General features: G+C 40.2%; 1 protein-coding gene and 1 long non-coding RNA gene across 4 annotated transcripts in view; one reads left to right on the top strand and one right to left on the bottom strand.

The window, feature by feature from the left end:
- The window catches only part of LOC135216763 (UDP-glucose 4-epimerase-like), a 153017-nt gene that overhangs the window by 46920 nt on the left and 84917 nt on the right, over positions 1 to 21180 (top strand). The window lies entirely within an intron of this gene.
- Positions 17155 to 18587, bottom strand: LOC135216801 (uncharacterized). Its single transcript, XR_010314928.1, has 3 exons — positions 18450 to 18587; positions 18226 to 18308; positions 17155 to 17417 (listed from the first exon to the last, which is right to left on the bottom strand). It is a non-coding gene; the product is annotated as an uncharacterized LOC135216801 (long non-coding RNA).

Raw genomic sequence — 21180 nt, 5'->3', positions numbered from 1 at the left:
TTAACAACAAATGTAGTCAAAATGAAGCGATATATGAGTAAAATTACTCTATGGTACAGTGTAGAGGGTAGACACACTGACTGCAGTGAAACTAGAAGCAGTGCTACAGATGACTAGAATGCTCTCTTACACTCCAAATTATGGTCCTAACTCTTAAACAAAGCATCTTACAGAAATTTTATATGAATTAAAAAAGCTTCAGAATTTTATTTTGATGGGAAAACAATTAACATAATTGTTCAATTATATGTTATGATTTTGTGATATGGTCAATTTTCATGAAAAAATTGATTTTTGTACGTGTATAAAAAGAGCATTAACAGCTTGTAAGTTTAATACACAAAAACAGTATTAAAATAGGGTTGACTAGTTTATTTTTTTTTCAAGGCTCGTACATTTTCCATATCTAGAGAGCCTACTCGTCCCAAAAATAATAGTAATCCTTTGCCGCTAATTTAATACCAAAAAATTGACTGGCTAATGGACTAATAATAATAATAATAATAATAATAATAATAATAATAATAACAGGAGAAAGACAGAAAGAACAGAGGACTGGCACAACAAACCAATGCACGGACAATACATGAGACAGACTAAAGAACTAGCCAGCGATGACAATTGGCAATGGCTACAGAGGGGAGAGCTAAAGAAGGAAACTGAAGGAATGATAACAGCGGCACAAGATCAGGCCCTAAGAACCAGATATGTTCAAAGTACGATAGACGGAAATAACATCTCTCCAATATGTAGGAAGTGCAATACGAAAAGTGAAACAATAAATCACATAGCAAGTGAATGCCCGGCACTTGCACAGAACCAGTACAAAAAGAGGCATGATTCAGTAGCAAAAGCCCTCCACTGGAGCCTGTGCAAGAAACATCAGCTACCTTGCAGTAATAAGTGGTACGAGCACCAACCTGAAGGAGTGATAGAAAACGATCAGGCAAAGATCCTTCTGGGGACTATGGTATCAGAAACGGATAGGGTGATACGTGCAAACAGACCAGACGTGACGTTGATTGACAAGGTCAAGAAGAAAGTATCACTCATTGATGTCGCAATACCATGGGACACCAGAGTTGAAGAGAAAGAGAGGGAAAATTGGATAAGTATCAAGATCTGAAAATAGAAATAAGAAGGATATGGGATATGCCAGTGGAAATCGTACCCTAATCATAGGAGCACTAGGCACGATCCCAAGATCCCTGAAAAGGAATCTAGAAAAACTAGAGGCTGAAGTAGCTCCAGGATTCATGCGGAAAGAAAGTGGTTGCATCCTAGAAACGGCCACACATAGTAAGAAGAGTGATGGACCTCCTAAGGAGGCAATGGATGCAACCCTGGAACAACCCCACACTATAAATACCACCCAGTCGAATTGGAGGACTGTGATAGAGCAAAAATAATAATAATAATAATAAATAATAATAATAATAATAATAATTAATCAATAATAATAATAATTTAATAATTAATAATAATAAATAATAATAATAATAATAATAATAATAATAATAATAATAATAAGATTAATTATAAAATAATTGAATAAAATTTAATAATAATAATAATAATAATAATAATTAATAATAATAATAATAAAATTAATAATAATAATAATAATAATAATAATAATAACATATAATATAATAATAATTAAGAATAAATAATAATATAATAAATAATATCAAATAAATAATAATTAATTAATTAATAATTAATAATAAATAAATTAATTGAATAATTAATTAAATAATTAATAATAATTAATAATTATTAATAATTAATAATTAATTAATAATAATAATTAATAATAATAATAATAATAATAAGATAATAATAATAATAATAATAATACTAATAATAATAATAATAATACCCTTTATTTCAGCTCAGGGCCATATACATGGAATAGACAAAGTACAGACAGTAACATACACAATCTAGATACATGAGACATCATGATAAAAAAAATAAATAATCGGCACTTATCCACAAAATAGCTGAAGTAGAATAAAAGATAGTAATCATAATAATGGTAATAACAGTACTAATATTCGTAAGAAAAAAAATGCATTGAGAATTATAACAGTGCACAGGTCCAGAGGGCTAAATACGAATATTGGATGTAAAAAAAACTTTAGCTTGATAGTAATCACAGTAATAATGAAAAGTAAAATATCAGCAATAAATATAATATTACAAAATCTGCAGATGACATCTTTCCAATACAGAGATTAAGTCCTTTAGGGGACAAAGGCCTCAATTTCCCATCTTTCCCACAATTTAGATCTTCTTGCTTCACTCCATAGGATGCTTTGTATGAGAGAGTTGCTGCTGTTTCTCACTCGGGTTACCAGACTGGACATTGTTCGCCTTACAATGATTTTTAAATCATCCAGGTGGTTTTCTTTGAACACCTGTGTGGCGGAATGGTAGCGGGGAGTGTTTGTGAGGCGTCTCAGAATGTCATTGTGCACAACAGTGATACATCTCGTGGTCTCTCGGGTATAGTTCGTCCAGAGGGAACACCCATAGCTACTGTAGCAGTAAGAGTGGAAGAGCAGCAGTTTTACGTCACTGTGTCAGAAGGCAAACCTCCTTGTAATCATGTTGCCAGTTGCACATAGTTTACGATGCCTCTGTTCAATATCTGCCGTATCTTTTAGGTCGTCGGTGATAATGTGACCCAAATACGGAAATTCGTGCACAATTTCCAGCTGATGGTTTCCAAGGAAAATTTGTGGTTGTGCAAAATGCTTAAGCGATCTCGGGAGCAGCGACATGCACTGGGTCTTGGTTTTGTTGTAGATTATATCAAGTTCCTCTGCATATTGGCGGCAAGTGTCAATGAGTTGTTGGAGACCTTGCACTGATGGGGAAATCAGAACCACATCGTCGGCGTAACAGAGGTTGTTTATAGTTGTTTCCTTGACAGTGCATCCGATTCGGAGTGAGTTCAGTTTGACATTCAAGGCATCTGTGTACGTATTAAACAGGTATGTAGAAAGAATGCCCCCTTGCCGAAACCCGTTTAGGGAGCTGAAGGTGTACGATAATACGTTACCCAATTTGACACAGAATTGCTGTGTGGAGAACCAGCAATGTTAAATGCCAGTTAGATATACAGGTGTGCCCCTTTTATGCAACTTCAGGAAAAGCTTCAGGTAGTTTACCCTGTCAAATGCTTTTCTCACATCTCTAAAACAAAGGAAAACAGGAGGGGCTGATGATAGGTAGTAGTTCAGCAATTCTTTCAGTATGTAGATGCAGGTGTCAGTTGAGTGGTTTGCTTTAAACCCGAACTGGTTGTCTGTGGTATGTAGAAAGGAGAGAAGTCTCACTAGAAGAATCAACTCAAGTATCTTCGATGCGATTGTTGTGATTGCAATCGGCCGGTAGTTGCCAGGGTCAGCTGCATCATTTAGCTTGTTTTTGATTAATGGTATCAAGTGGACTAAGAGTAGGGAGTCTGGAAGAAACTGGTGAATTATGCACGCATTGAATAGGGCAGCTAGCAAAATGTAAATGATCGAATGGCAGAATTTGAAAGCCTCTGTGGGAAGACCATCACAGCCGGGCGATTTATTGTTAGGTAGGCTGTTTACGGCCTCGCCGATGTTACCTGGCGTAATACGGTCTGCAAAATGAAATTGAATGTTGTCAGTAAGGAGGTTATCTACATCCCTTCAGGAATCTTGATCATTTATGCAACTCAGGGTATTGTTGAAGTGATCGCCCCACATACTTGCGATAGCTTCGTCTCCGACTGCTTCCCCACTCTCTGTGATAGCTTTTTAGTTTTGAGGTTTAAGGACTGGATATCTTTCCAAAGACGAGGATAATCACCAGATTCTAAGTTTCTAGACATTGCATCGGCTCTTAGTTTTTCATTTAACCTGCAGTGCTTAAGAGCAAGTTTGAACTGCGCTCTCGCCTGCCTCATTAGTAATGCAGTGTCCTTCCCTCGGGCTGCCATTTTGCCTCCACAGTAAAAACATTTCTTGTGAGTATGTATACAGATCTTTAACCAGGTCATTCCATCCAGGTATATTACGAGAATTACCTTGACGAAATCTATAGGCAGTCCTGCCCGAAGCAAGCATACCGGAGATTATGTTCGAATAGAATTCATTCAGATCCCTCCTGTAGTGGTCATTTCTACAATTTGTGTTGGTACAAAGTAAGGCGTCTGTCGGTTGAACTATTGACCGCAACCTGGTTTCCGCGGTCGCCCTAAAGTATCTGATTTTCTGTTGGTTTTTAAAAACCCAGTTTACCGCTGGTGGGTGGTATGTTAGGGGGTTCACGGTAGGGAGGGATGGGGTACTGAAAATACACCTGTAATGGGATGTGATCGTAGCCCGTTGCAAAATCGTAGCGAATATTGCAGGTCATAATAGAATCATGAAGTTGTTGTGGAGATGTGATGCAGTGGTCCATCCAGGAGGATGTAATTGCGTCCGCTCTATCATGTACATATGAATAGGAGGAGCATAACATTGCTAATTTGGAGAGCATGATTTTGACAGAAGCGAGTAAGTTCATTATAAAATCGTTTTGTGGGGTGAGAATTAAGGTCCCCGATTATACAAATATGATCAGCAGGAGAATCCTGAATAATACTGTGTAACTCCCCTAGGATCATGCAGTAATGATCAAAATTATTGTTATTTTCCCATGGCATATAAACATTAATTATTAGGATTTTAGAGTTCCCTACTGTCACTTGAAGCCCCAATAATCTGTCACTCCTGTAGGTCATCACCTTTATCATATTATCTAACGATTTGTGCCACAGGAAAGAAAGACCCCCTTTCGGGCAACCGGCTTTGATTTGATCTGTAACTTGCATCGATGAAGTCGAGAAGGTTCTGAAGCCTTCCTGAAGTTTTTGCAGAACATGTTTAGGAGAGGAATATTCTCTTCTTTCTGCTTGTTTGTATCTGCCAGCCGCCAGACCCCCATGATCACTCTCATCTGCATCTACGATGGGGGGTTGGGGGTGGAGAGATAGGGTGGGGAGGATCACGAGGGCTGGTAGTCATCACCGGAGATCTATCCACTGGAGGCACTGGGGAGGAAGAAGAGGTTGGGAGACCAACAGTCCCCTCAGAACGGTCTATAGGTGATGGGGGCACTTCCATGTTGCTGGGAGGCAAGGAAAAACTGGATGCTGCATTCATAGGAGTCTGGTGGCTATTTGTGAGATTGTCTATCGATCCCTGCACTCTTTTGATCGCATCCAGGATCCGTGTGAGATTATTTGTTTCTACCTTTTTAAGACTGTCTAGGGATTCCTGTAGTCCTTTGATCACGTCCCAGATTCTTGATAATTTACCATTTGTCTCCTCGATTTTTTCCGAGTTTTTTCCAATTATTTCTGAGAGGGATTTTGCTGTTTAGAAGGTATTTTCTGCCGTGTGGTACACCGCAGGTAGGCTTAGGTCAGCAGGGCCCCTTGGAGGCAGATTGTAAGGGTCATCGGCGTAGATTCATTTATCCATTATAGGCAACAATTTGACGACCTTAAAACCCAGGAACTTTCGTCTCCCTGGAGTTATCCTATCTCTCTCTCTCTCTCTCTCTCTCTCTCTCTCTCTCTCTCTCTCTCTCTCTCTCTCTCTCTCTCTCTCTCACGTAGAGGTTAGGAATTCATTCGGCGAATATATTGTTCTGTTTTCTCGAGTAAATCTCATAAAGGCGTAAAAAGTAAAATACCTGGTAAATCCGATTTCCATTCAAATTATTTTCAGTTCATTCATTTAAAAGCGAGAAGAAATCATCCCAGAACTACTAAGTCGTTTCCCAAAATTAATCTCTTTATAAAGTTTCGTTCAAGCAGTCGCACGAGATTCAGTGAACATGTGTGTAAAGTTCGGATCTCGTAATGTAACAATAAATGTCTTTTCTTTTAAGCACGTGAAATACTTTTTCTAGGCTGCTGATGAATGTTGATTTTAAGCAGTTCCCCTCGCATGAGCAAAATTCTTTTAACCGTTATATTGTGGCGGGATCACAAGTTAAAAAAAACAAGCTGGCTAAATCCCCCCAATCGCCCCCCCCCCCCCCCCCCCCCCCCACACACACACATAAACCTAATCACTCCAGCTGCCCAAATCACCCCAGTCACACTTTCCTCTTTACACTACAGCATACATGCAGGACAATTGACCTATACCTACAAAAAAGAACAAAAAACAAACACAAAACACATGTAACTTACCAACTCCAGGGCTATGCTATGCTGTCTGCCGGTCAAGGTCACAGAGATGCCAACCACAACCCAGACCATAACCCACAACCAAACAAACACAACAACAAAAAAGGAACACAACCACAACTTAAGACCACTGCACAAACAATCACCAACAACACAAAAAGGCAACACACACACCCACTAACAACATCAAGGAATCACAATAGCCCCCCAGCAACAACAACAACCCTCAACAACTCACAACCATACCAAGAAACCACAACAGCTTCAACAACAACAACAATAACCCTCAACCACAACAATCACATGCAACCCTCAGGAACTCAAAAGCACAACAAATCCAACAATACAGGCACAACCACTCCAAAGCAAACAACACCAAACTAACAACAAATCAATAACACACAAAACTCAACTGACTTCCAGTACCTTCAATATACTGCTTCCGACACTACTAACTGTCACCAACTCTCACCAAAGATTAACTGAAAACTAACTAAAAACACAGAACTCTGATCTATAACAGCACCAGCAGACAAGCCAGAACTCACCAACAGCCAAAATACAGTCGTTAACCATCCAACCACCAACTATTCTCTCTCTCTCTCTCTCTCTCTCTCTCTCTCTCTCTCTCTCTCTCTCTCTCTCTCTCTCTCTCTCTCTCTCACACAACACACACACACAGACAGACATTGTCAAATGGAACTCCATAACTCCTCCATATTTCCTCCCCCGTTACATTTGACAACGTCTCCTTACACTCACAACACCCACGCTAAATAGCCTTCCGCAACACCCATGGATGCTCAGACGCAGGTCCCCTGGATCTTGTTTGAGGGCCCTCATACACACTCTCAGTTACATCGCCATCAACTTCTCCCAGACAACTTCCAGTCAGACTACCATTACTACCATCTCACTCACTACCATCCTCCCACATCCCATTCACTATCTCATCTACCCCTTCCAACTCTTGTCCAAATATCTCTCGTAACTCTGCCACCAAAAATCACTTACCTCATTTACACTCCTGCCAAACTCTTGAAGAGACTCACTCATACTGCCAACTACATCCTTACCACCTGATTCCCTTCCTGGTGAAACTTCACTAAACCCTGACAATTGAAACCCACACACGCTCTACGTGTCATTCCTCCCCTCAAAGGCATCAAGGCATCTGTATTACATGCCTTATCCACCATTTTGACCCTAACACTAACCCCTCTATCATGCAGCTCATGTTTCTTCCTTTCATTCCCTTTCCTTACCTTCTTCCGCTTTCTTCCATACTCAACCAACACCAACTGCCGATCTTCCACCCATCTGAATCCCCTTAACACCTAGTTTCCCAAATTCCCAGCCTGACTCATCCTCTTTCGCCTACACACACTCGCCACGTGACCTTTCATTTCACATTCAACTCACTTCGCACGCTGTTCTTTACACATCCTAGCATAATGGCCATTCTGCCCGCAGTTGCCGCAAACCACGTTCATATGGGTACCCCGACATCCACTAACTATGTGCCCTGCCTGTCCACACCTATAACATTTAATGTCCCTATCTTTCTTATACTCGCTCACTAAATACCCCATTTGCCCACACCCGAATCACGCTCGAACGCTCACTGACATTCATTCTTCCTGTGTCCTGGCTTACCACATCTATAACACTGCTGCTCTCGCTTACAACTAACCGACCCTACTCTTCCAACACTTGCACTCCTATCTCTTTTAGGGCTAACTACACTTACTTTACTTGCCCTAATGCTCCTATCTACAACTCACTCTGCCATTCGCCTCGGCCCTTCCAAAACTGCCTCCCTATAGCTTTTAAACTCTGGTACAACCTCAACTACTTCAGTCCTAACACTAACACTCCTACTCTCTTTCATACACCTATCTAACTCGTTATCTTCTACTATCTCTAAAATGTCGTTCCACGTCAACCTTCCATTTGTTCATCGCATTTTCTCCTTATGTTTCAGATTCGTAAACTCGTATACACTCTCTGGGACTGTTGCCAACAACTTTCGTACTAACTCCTTACACTCATTTATCCCTTCATCCCCAAACTTTTTCCTGGCTAATGTTTCCAACCTGCACACATACATCGACAATGACCCACCAAATTCCCCGAATTCAGATTTGCCTTCAAAATTCAAAATTGCATTCTCCCTATATCTAAACACTACTCTTTATCCTCTTTGCCTGTTCTACAATCCTAGCTTTCACACTCTCGTACGGCACATTCCCTACACTCATCATTACCCCATACATACTCAACAAAAATCCTGTCAAAAAGCTGCCTAACTCTCTCGCCCAGCTCTCTTGTTATCCCCATACTTAGCCTCACAATACTTCTCAGATTCCTTAAAAAAGTCCCCTATGTCCCTACTACCATATTCCTCGTATTGTGCACATCGGGGTACCTCTCTCACATACACCACCTCTCGTACTTCCTGCTCACTCTCACTCTCACTTTCACTACTTCCATTCTGACCCTTCGTTCCCTCTTCCGAACACAGTGAATCCACCTCCATACTCACATCCATACTCTTGACTACGCTCTTCTTACCTTTCTTTCTACCAACCTGTTTCCACTAACCACTATCTAAATCACTCTCAGCCCTTTCCCCAATGTATTCAGTCCTAGTCTCATCCTGTCCGTCACCCTTACTAACCTTCTTTCTCTTAGTCTTCTTCTTTTCCTCAGCCCCCTTCTTATTCTTGTCCTCAGGTTTATCCTTATCCTGTGTCTTTCCCTTCTTTCCCTTACCTATCACAACCAAATCACCCTTGTCACTCATACTCTCATCCACTTGCTCTTTCACTTTCTTTACCACTCCTGGCCTGTTACAAGACCCAGTAGGCCTACCTCCTACTGCTCCCTCTCCCATGAATCCGTTTATCATTTCCTGCATCATCTCTTGCACTGCATTCATCATTACCCCAAATTTTTTGTCCATTTTCTCAACCATTCTCTCTTCCGCTCCTTTCACCTCTTCTTTCATTTCCACTTTCGCACTCCTTAGCATTCCTCTCATTTCCTCTAACTCGCTCTTCAGCTCCTCACACTCTACCCTCAACCTTTCATTCTCCACTTGCAACCTTTCCTTAGCTTCCCTTGCCAAACTTAACTCCTCCTTCAGCCTCTCTCTCCTTCAACCCTTCCATCCTCACTTTCTCCACCAATCACACAACTCAATACCTCAATTGTCCTGCAGCTGCCGCACCAACAGTCCCTGTTCGGGCGCCAAAAAATAATGTGGCAGGATCACAAGCTAAAAAAAACAAGCTGGCTAAATCGGCTCCCCCCCCCCCCCCCCCCCCCCCCCCCCCCCCCACATAAACCTAAACACTCCAGCTGCCCAACTCACCCCAGTCACACTTTCCTCTTTACACTACAGCATACACGCAGGACAATTGACCTATACCTACAAAAAACAAAAAAACAAAAACAAACAAACACAAAACACATATACTTGCCAACTCAGGGCTATGCTGTGCTTTCTGTCGGTCGAGGTCACAGAGATACCAACCACAACCCACAACCACAACCCACAACCAAAACAACACAACAACAAAAAAGGAACACAACCACAACTTAAGACCACTGCACAAGCAATCACCAACAACATAAAAAGGCAACACACACACCCACTAACAACATCAAGGAATCACAATAGCCCCCCAGCAACAACAACAACCATCAACAACTCACAACCACACCAAGAAACCACAACAGCCCCCAACAACAACAACAACAACAACCCTCAACCACAACAATCACATACAACCCTCAGGAACTCAAAAGCACAACAAATCCAACAATACAGGCACAACCACTCCAAAGCAAACAACATCAAACTAACAACAAATCAATAAAACAAATCAATAACACACAAAACTCAACTGACTTCCAGTGCCTTCAATATACTGCTCCCGACACTACTGTCACCAGCTCTCACGAAAGACTGACTGAAAACTAACTAAAAACACAGAATTCTTATCTATAACAGCACCAGCAGACACCCAGAACTAACCAACAGCCAATACAGTCGTTAACCATCCATCTCTCTCTCTCTCTCTCTCTCTCTCTCTCTCTCTCTCTCTCAGATCTTGTCAAATGGAACTCCATAACTCCTCCATAATATGTGAGACTTATATGAAACCTTACATAAATGTTTACCATTACCACCGCCAAATAAAAACTCCACTGAAGACTTGCGCTATCCCCTCTACATGGCCAAGGTTCTCAGATTTAAGTGATACTGGACGTTATATCATTGATTTTATATTCAGTTTCCTGAAACTCGTATTTCATTTCTATGCAGTATTAAATACTACATAAGCTTTGTTATTTTTACTGCATCAGCTTGCTCCAACGATTCTCAGCAAATCATTATTGTAGGTGTTCGATGTGTTCATCATTGTGCGAAACCTTAAGTCCATTTAAAGATGTTATATCTGTTCTTTGAACATTTTCCGTCCATTTAGAGATGTTGTATCTGTCCTTTTGAACCTCCAAGTCCATCCAAGACTTCTTATTCATTCATTTCGAACAATCCAAGACCTTATGGGTCTGCTTATCTCTGGTCAATTTGGACCCTCTGAAGTCCTTATGTGACTTCCTGAATCTATTCATCAAGAATAGACACCCCCTCCCCCCTTCATTTAGCACAAACTTTGAGTCTTATTCAGTCATATTTAATTCGGTCATCCCGAACTTTGATTCTTATTCAGACACATGGAACTTTGAGTCTTATTCAGACACATCGAACCTTGAGTCTGTTCCTTTGAAGAACCCTGATTCGTTTAGTGTAAGCAATTTGAGTCTTTTCAGACACCCTGAGTCTTCTGAGACCCCCCTGAGTTTTCAGACACCCTGAGTCTTTTGAGATATCTGAGCCATTTTCCCTGACAAATTTTAGTTTTTTTTCTTTTCTAGACACGAGTCTTTCCAGTCACCCTGATTTGTTTAACACAATCCTAAGTTTCAAGGAACCACCAATCATTCCTCTCGACCACTTTGGTAATTAAGGTCACAATTAGACTGAGTGCCAGTGCCACCTCACCAGCAGGGGCCAGTTCATACTTGCCCATATTGCACCACTGACCACTTCCCTGTACCCTAAGTCTTTACTGTTATATCTAAGGGGCCACACCCATACTAACATCATCTCAAAAGGATTCCATATCCCAGCAAACATAAGACTTCAAGTATTGCATGGTCATTGGCAAGGAACTGGGGCATGCAGGACAAGCCCTCTCTCTCTCTCTCTGCCAAGGCAGAGAGAGAGAGAGAGAGAGAGAGAGAGAGAGAGAGAGAGAGAGAGAGAGAGAGCATGGAAAGAGAACGAAAGAGCAGAGAGGGAGAAAGAAAGAGCACATCAGCTTCCAATGGCAGCTCAAGGAGGGTGCAACATTACAGCCACTCCCACTCCAAATGCAACCTTCAGCAGTGTAGGCTCCTTCATAAGAAAATGGGATGAGGTGCGTGAAGCCTGGCTCGACCATATCGAGAAGGTCTTGAAGACATACAGGCCCTCTCCTGAAGAAATGTCTCTGATCTTGGGCAAACACCCTGAAGGAAAGGGTGCCATTGCATTCAATGCTCTCCCACCCAAGGAGCAAGGAGATCTCACCCTTGTTCGCCAAGCCATCATAAAGGCTTTTGAGATAACCCCCGTCCATTGGAGGAAGTGGTGGAGAGGGGAGACATGCCCAAGGAGGCAGGCCATACTTGGTCTGAGTTCATCTACAAAAAGAATCAAGCACTGAAATGGTGGCTAGACTCTCTCCAAGCCATTAAAACAGAGGATGTCCTTGAACTCTTCCAGCGTAAGGGTATCTTCCTTTATGCCTTGCCAGCCCTTGCCACTCATCCATCAGTTCCCATGGAAGGAAAATATACCTCTCCTCACCAGCCTTCTCAAACTCTCGACAGCAAATCAAGAATGGACACCCCTATAAGAAACCAATATGTGCGCATTGCAAAAAGGTAGGACACCCCATAAAACATTGCTAGGACACCCCATAAAACAGTGCTGTATATGTGCAGCACTGCAGCAGAAGGCACATGTTGAACGCCAAAACAGGAAGCACCAGCCTGCGCCCTCCACAGGGGCAGTGCAATGTAAAGATTTTAGCCGAGCTATTGCACTACTTGGAAGGTTTATTGCCAATCTGCTCAATGGTTAAAGTGCCCTAACAAAGCTAGTACCCCAGCCATTGCTTTGGCACTGACAAACCAAGAAACTTTAGGGCCTCCAGTCAAGGGTCCATTTCTGTGACATTTCTGAGAGGTAGCTACCCTGCCCACTAGGTCACAGCTTATGATGACACTAGTGAGTAGATTTCTCTCATATGGGATGACAGAGTCCCCTATGGAGCTAGAATTGATCGATGAAACCTTGTCATGATTGAGAGTATCAATCTTGTTAAGAGGATACTTCCCACAGTTCAATTGAGGGTCACAAGACATTATAAATCCAAAATCTGCACACTTGCTGTAGCAAGCTACATTCCTGGAGGTTATGCCATCCTCCTGTGACACAATTTCCGGTCCCCATCTATGGTAAGGAAATCAAGGGGTCCCAACCCTTCCAGTCATTCATTAGGCATGACTACGCCTCACAAACCTGCTTTTAACCCATTACCTGGGCCACCTCTATTTCCTGAGCAGTGCCAGGCTCTGCCCATTCTGGCTGGGGAGCCAACCCCAAATCTGATTCCTGTGTCTGAAACTGCATTAGTGCCAGTGCCAGAACACACCCCGAATCTCCTTCCCGGAGATCCCATTCCAGCTGGGCTGCCTCTCCCTTCCTGGTTTGTCTCCTCTGCCAGTACTGGTTAAAGATTACAATCCAGTTTCCTTAGTAACTCCCTCAGATTCCAATGACCGCAGCAGAAGCTCACCCAAAGGCGTAACCTTGCTACCCATGCCTGGCTGGTCATCGCAACTCGTGAGCTGCTCCTGTCAGCGATGATTTCTCCCTCTTCTTCCTAGTCCTCAGCAGCCACATCCTTGAGTCAGGGTTCTGTCATTCATGCCTCAACTGGCTGATGAACTTAAGGAGCATCGAGGACTGGTGCTAAGAATTGTAAGGAATGCCTCTCTTCCCGTTGTTGCAGCAGCCAGAGCAGCTGGCACTCCTCTAACTTCCTCGAACTTGAGTCCACCAAGTTAAAACCTGGAGTCGACACACCAATTTCCGAGAATTCAATGGAAGAGAGGTCAAAGGCATAAAATCTCCAAGTAAGCCTAAGAGAGTGTTGATGAGCTCCCCTGGCACTCATGCTCATGGCACAGTGTCTCCCTTTTATCTTGAGAACTTGGCACCTCTATCCAGAAGAGAATGCCAAGTTTCTTCTTCTATTAGTCCTTCCTTCTTATAACTTTAATTAATTAATCTTGTACTAATTTTCTTTACCTTCGAATTTGTCTTTACCCCTTAATTTTATGCCTTACTAAGGTACTATCCCTCTAATTCAAGGGCTTTGCTTATGCAGAGTGCCAGGTGCCAGTATTCTGGCCCTATCAGTCATTTGACTTTGTTGTGCCATCATGGGGAATGGTAAAGTTTGAAATTATATGCCACAGAACCTTAAGGCTCTTACCAGAAGAATGCCACCCTGGCACAGTGCCATACCTCTAGGTATTGGCAGATGTATCTGTCAGAGGAGTTGCGACCTCTGACTTCCTTTTAACATACCCATGGTCTTCTGAAATTTACTCTGGTGCCCTTTGGGGCTAAGGAACTAATATAGTCATGACAGAGGCTACTTAACAAGAGCCCTGGCTCACTGAGTATAAATTTCCCTGACTAATTATTACTATTTGTTTAAATTTGTTCTTCATTTTCATGTACTTGCATAAATAATTCGGTCCAAATGATTCCATCATCTTTAATTTATACAATAAATGTAAAAGTAATAATTTATATTTTGTCTTGCAATTAATAGTTCAGCAGAATTTTAAGTTAGAACCTAAGATACCAAAAGGGGAAGTGAGAGAGAAAATTTAAATGAGTTTGCTTGCTGGTAACCATTCTCACCTGGGCTAGGGTGTGAATACTAACGTGGTTGGGTAGGTGCTAATGGTAAACCCTTTTCCCAAGCAAACTCTCCAGCCTTTAGGATTTTAATGTAAGGGAAAACTAATTCTTCTCATTTTAATAAAAGCTTGGCGGGAATAATTCGCAGTGGGCCCAGTATTATTTTGAAGTGCTTCCACTTGGCCACCCGCAATCACTGGCCCCCTGAAGTACGAGAAGTACGAGGAACAACTCGCCTGTCACAGTAAAGTGCCAAGTTTTAACGTTGTTAGTCAGTCTCATCGCTGTTTCATTTCATTGTGCGATATACCTGCATTGAGACCTGTATTGCCTTTTGTATTTGTGCTGCTTCAGATTGCAAAATATTTAAGTGAAGTGTAACGTAAATTGTTCAATTGTGAATTACAAGAATCTTGTTCATTTCCAGGCACCTTCTGTGCAACTCCTCATTTACAGATTAGGAGTTAGTCAGCTGCGGTTTCTGTGCATCAACTTGTGTGTAATATTGGCCTTCCCCATTACCTTATGGCACCCTTTGAAGCTGGCTTCTGTTGTGTTGTAAGGATGACATTTTAACTAAAATGTGCATCCTTCTTTTTTATATATCCTTTTATCACATATCAAAATGTAGAGTAATTCCCGGTCTTTCCGCTGATATATATATCACGGAAAAATGTATTCTCGACGCTCAGTTATATGTATATTTATAGGTGCGAGAATGCACAATCTCAGTAGGGGCTCCATCCCTTCTGCATGTGTGTGCATGACGGACACTATGTATCTGTCTGCACAGCCTCCTTATATACAGTCGTTTCTACAATAAAGCCAGTAAGAGTTTCTTGTCTCAGTCCAGTCCTCCCAACTGGCGATCTTCCAGTTCAGGCCACTTACCCCAGAAAACCTTTAATGAATTCACTACAGTGCTCAGTCTAGGTTCTCTGGAGCTCCTATTCCCGGTCAACCAAATGCCATTCAAGGACTTAAAACGGCACGTCCCCTACAGGCGTGTTTTGGCGTTCTTCTTCACGGTATGCCCCGCCATTTATGACATCTGTTGACCATAAGAGTGAAATGGTAGACTCAGAGAACTCGGCTCAAAATTGGGAGCCGTCCATCGCCGTCCCTTCTGGTCCTTCGATGGCCCAATGTATATATATATATAATATATATATATATATATATATATATATATATATATACATTCTACTATTGTCAGCTCCATGGGGGCAACTCGACTAGAGAGAATGGAAGATGATTCTAACCTTAGAGGGTGATCACTATTTTCTGCGTGATCCCGTATGGCACTGAATTGTGGTTTTGCTAAAAGCCTGTTTGTCCTAACCAATCTTCCTAAGTGTTCAAACCATCGTACACGTGCTTGGTGCTTTATTTTTTCCACGAAATTGCATTACAGCAATTACACTCGTATTTATAAACAACATGAGACTAGTTCTGGGGGTACGATGTCTGTACTTAAACAAACCACCAAAAGTTTACTTAGGCTTGAACACTACCCTAACATTAACTTGGGGATACAATTCTCTTAAAAGTTTTGGTAGGCTATTTTTAACAGAAAAACTCTTATTACCATGGCAAAGCATAGTAAAATACAGTACTGCTTTATTGGCTTTTGAAATGGAAACTTTCGGGAACAATAACTTTTCTAGCTGTTTACCAATATATGTTATCTATGAAAGCAATATTAAAACCGTTTTTTTAGAAGCATTTCTTTTATAAGCTGGAATTCTCAATGAAGACTAAAATAACTTGAACAAATGTTAAAGGCTCGGGTCACGAGTGTAAAGACTAAAATGCGTTTGTAAACTATAGGAATGAATGAAGAAAATTTAGATGTGAGTCCTGTAATATATATATATATATATATATATATATATATATATATATATATATATATATATATGTATTTATAATATATATATATATATATATATATATATATATATATATATATATGTATATATATACATATATATTATAAATGATAAAATATATATATATATATATATATATATATATATATATATATATATATATATATATATATATATATATATATATATATATATATATATATATATATATATATATATATATATATATATATATATATATATATATGTGTGTGTGTGTGTGTGTGTATATATATATATATATATATATATATATATATATATATATATATATATATATATATATATATATATATATATATATATATGTGTGTGTGTGTGTATGTATGTATATACAGGCAGTCCCCGGGTTACGACGGGGGTTCCGTTCTTGAGGCGCGTCGTAAGCCGAAAATCGTCGTAAGCCGGAACGACACTTGGAAATATGCCTTAAACTAAGAAAAAGTTAGAGACCTTACCTGTGTGACATGCAAGTAGATTGCATGATGTGTAGTGTGGTTATTCCAATGGCAAAGGATGGTTCTTGAAGGTATAATTCTTTATTAAACTCTTGTGACACTAAAAAGCACAATGTACTACACTTAATCCTTAGGGTATACACTAAACACTGTACACTATATACATGCATTGCACACTTGTAGTAGTACGTATGTATTTGTTAGATCCTGGAGTACACTAAAATCCCAGTCTGGTAGCTCTGGAAGGTAAAAGTATAACACAATTAGTACAAAATACTACACAAAGTCCTGAATACAATATGTAAATTATAGATATCAAGAGTAAAAGAGTTAATGTATGTTAATTAATTCCTTACTTTTAGTTTATAATTCCTTACTTTGAGTTATATCAAGAGTAAAAAAGTTAATGTATGTGAATTAATTCCTTACTTTTAGTAAGTTTAAAGTTGTCCCTGCTATGTAACCTGTATGCATGCAAAGTCTTATGTGGCCCCATAGCCTACATCATTCAGGGGGTTCTGGAATGTACAAAAAATAATTAGTATGTCAGTAAGTACTCTATGCATAGTAAGTTACATACAGTAATATGCACCATACAGTGGTTTAATATCACATATATAACATGTATAAAACTTAGTTAATGTATGTTAATTAATTCCTTACCTTTAGTTTAAAGTTGTCGTTCAATGTAACCCTGGATGGACAAAGTCTTATGTGGCCCCATAGCCTACATCATTCAGGGGGTTCTGGAATGTACAAAAAATAATTTTGTCAGTAAGTACTCTATGCATAGTAAGTTACATACAGTAATATGCACCATACAGTGGTTTAATATCAACTGGTATGCATAGTATGAATGATTGGTCTACACCCCCTGTTCAGCAGGGAGTGTACAGTACCAATTCCATGAGGGACCTTGATCACTTATCCCATGTGAGAGATCTTGGTCACTTTTTTTTTAGTATATAAAACTTACTTAATGTATGTTAATTACTACTATGTATAATTCCTTACCTTTATGTTATGTAGTAACCCTGGACAAAGTTTTATGTGGCCCCATAGCCTGCATCATGGAGGGGGTCCTGGTTTTCTGGAATGTACCAAAAAAGTATCAAAGTTAAGTCATGTTATGTATGTTAGTAAGTTACATACAGTAACCATACGTACAGTGGTTTATACATGTACATATGTACATAATCAAACTTGGTTGGAAAATTCCTGTAAAAAAAAAGTTATGTACGTATGTAATATGTACTACTGTATGTAAAAACCTTACTGTTCATAGTACTTTGTTACACTACATGTTACATGTGATACGTATACTTTCCTGAAGGGTTTTTTCCATCCAAAAATGGTGCTTCTACTTGTAGTTATCCCTTGATGACACTTGTAGTAACAACCTGGAGTTGTGTGAAAAATGTTGTTCTGGAAGAAAAAGTAACAAAATTAGTGTACAAAAATATACACTACAGAAAGTGTGAATGCAAGATGTTAATTACTGTAGATATATCAAGAGTACTAAAAGAGTTAATGTATGTTAATTCAATTCCTTACTTTTAGTTTAAAGTTGTCGTTCAATGTAACCCTGGATGGACAAAGTCTTATGTGGCCCCATAGCCTACATCATTCAGGGGGTTCTGGAATGTACAAAAAATAATTTTGTCAGTAAGTACTCTATGCATAGTAAGTTACATACAGTAATATGCACCATACAGTGGTTTAATATCACATATACATGTAGTATAAAACTTAATTTAGAAATTCCTTACATAACTTACCAACTTTTAGTGAGTCTCAAAGCTGTTACCTAGGTTGTGGGAGATGGAGGTGGAGGTGTAGAGCATTCATGATAAGGATGCATTCCAAACCTAACTTCAGTGTGCTTTATCACAGATAACAGGCTAGGATGATGGGCAGTCTGGAATGAAGAATTAATATTAAAGGACAGTATGTAACCACTTAGGTGTACAAAATTTATTGTACGTATGCAAACATTAAACACAACTGAGAATTCCTTACCTCCAGCAAAATGAAGACATGTAGGCTATGTAGAGGTCTGTTATGTTAAGTCACAGGTGCATGCCAGTCTGGAATGATAATGTAATAGTACATATGATTATAGTATGTATGTTACATACATAACATGGTTATTACATATGTAATATTAAAACATTAATAAAAAAAAAATGTCCTTACCAAAATTCTAGTGGTTGGCTTGCTACTGGGATGGTCCATATGGTACATGAGAGTGGGTGGCTGGGCTATGGAGTGGGATGGGCAGGTGCTTGGGAGTCTGGAAATGATAAAAAATATATAAAATGATAGTTACTACTACTGTAACTACTGCACATGTTATTACTGTTTGACATATGTAGTGTGTAATACGTATGTTCAATATAAAAAATGAAGAATTCTTTTACCTGAAGGAATGGGAGAGGTGATACTACTCGTATCAACTGATTTGGGCTCTGGGGAGGTGATACTTGTATCAACTGATGAGGGAACATCTACATCTGGAAAGAATGATAGGGTACATAAATATATTATAAGGTGGATGTAATTGTAGCATATGTACACTTTTAATAAAATTTCTATTAGCAATTTATAAAACATTTTATACAAATTTGTTAAGGATTCCGTACCTGATGTATAGGGGCGGAGGCCATCAAAACCATGGAAACGGCTCCAGGTCATCTGGGTCACTGTCACTATTCAAAGGGTGTCTGAAATGGAAAAAAAAAAAAAAATAATAAGGTTATGCAACATCACATTGTACCACTATGTAAGTTAGTGTACGTATGTATGTAGGGTGTAAACAATTTCCAACATGAAAATGAGAAAAATGAAATTGCTTACCTGATTGTACACGTGCAGGTTCGGGCTGATACAGAGGGTCCAGGACAGGGGGTAACAGGGGGATCTGGAACTGTCACAGGTAGTACAGGGAGATCTGGAACTGTCACAGGTAGTACAGGGAGATCTGAACTGTCACCGGTAGTACAGGGGATCTGGAACTGTCACCACTTCTGCAATAAAATTACAAATGATGAAAATTAATGAAGTTAACAATTTACTCTTACATTTAGTTTGTTACATAAAAAATTAACACATTTTAAATATGTACACTATGTAAACACATAAATTAGTAAACAGTTCAGAATTCCTTACCAGGACTAGGAGTGGGAGGTGGTGGTACTGGAGACTTGTGAAAGAAAGTGTCAAGCCTGGACTGCACACTTCTCTTCGTCTGCTTCTCCTTCAGGGTCTCCTTGTAGAAAGTCACCAAATCCATGATTCCTCTCTTGATTTTGTCAAACCTAGAAACGTTAGGGTCTTCTGCCTCAAAAGAAGCCAAGGCTCTCTCCAGATGAGTAAAACCCTCTGACAAAGCCTTTCACAGTTAATGACCTGGGTTTTGGCTCTGGTGCCGCCTCCTCTTCCTCAATCATTTGTTGTTCAAGTTCTAGTAAGTCCTCTGCAGACAATTCATCTCCATGGGAAGCCAGCGCTCTGTTACATCATCAGGTTCAAGATCTAGTTGCAGCCTCTTGCTTAGCCCTACGATCTTCCTACTTCACAGTCTCGACGTCTTCTGCCTGGTCAAAGCCTTCAAAACTGTGCACAAACTGTGGACACAGTTCCTCCAGGCCCCATTTAAGTGGTCGTCTTCACCTCGTCCAAGCACTTGCAATGTTCTTCACTGCATCTGCAATGTTGTAGCCCTTCCAGAATTGCTTCAGTGTCAACTCCTTGTTAGCTTCTATGGCCCTCAAAGCAAAACGTATGGTCCTTCTAAGGTAGTAAGCCTTGAAATTTGCTATTACTCCCTGTCCATTGGCTGTATCAGCGATGTGGTATTGGGTGGGAGGTACACCACCTTCACATTTAGGATGCATGTCGCTCAAATTTGAAGGGTGACCAGGGGCATTGTCCAGGACCTAAGAGGGCCTTAAAAGGCAGACCCTTCGAAGTCAAATACCGCTCCACTGCTGGCACGAAATTGGTCATTGAACCAATCTTCGAAGACCATTAAGGTAACCCACGCCTTCTTGTTAGATTTCCAAATCACAGGGAGTTGACTCTTGAAAATTGCCCTTGAAAGCCCTGGGATTCTCGGCCAAATACACCAGCAAGGGCTTCAGTTTCAAATCACCACTTGCATTGGCCCCAAACAGCAAAGTCAGTCGCTCCTTTCCAGCTTTATGGCCAGGTGCTGACTTCTCCTCCTTGGAAAGGTACGTTCGATTTGGCATTCTTTTCCAAAATAATCCAGTCTCATCCACATTAAAGACTTGGTCAGCCGTGTAACCACCATCCTTAATTATCTCAGCCAAACCACCTGGAAACTTTCTGCTGCTTCGCTATCAGCACTAGCAGCTTCCCTTGCAGCTTGCAGCTTCATTATGCAAATTTGCACGAGCCTTAAAACGGTTAAACCAACCTCTACTCGCGGAAAATTCACCACCAGCACTGCCTTCGCCAAACTTTTTCACTACTGCCTCATGCAGC

The sequence above is a fragment of the Macrobrachium nipponense genome, chromosome 19 (assembly GCF_015104395.2).
Source record: "Macrobrachium nipponense isolate FS-2020 chromosome 19, ASM1510439v2, whole genome shotgun sequence".
In the NCBI taxonomy this organism is placed as follows: Eukaryota; Metazoa; Arthropoda; class Malacostraca; order Decapoda; family Palaemonidae; genus Macrobrachium; species Macrobrachium nipponense.
Note: the sequence above shows the minus strand (reverse complement) of the source record. Positions and strands in the feature narration are given on the sequence as shown.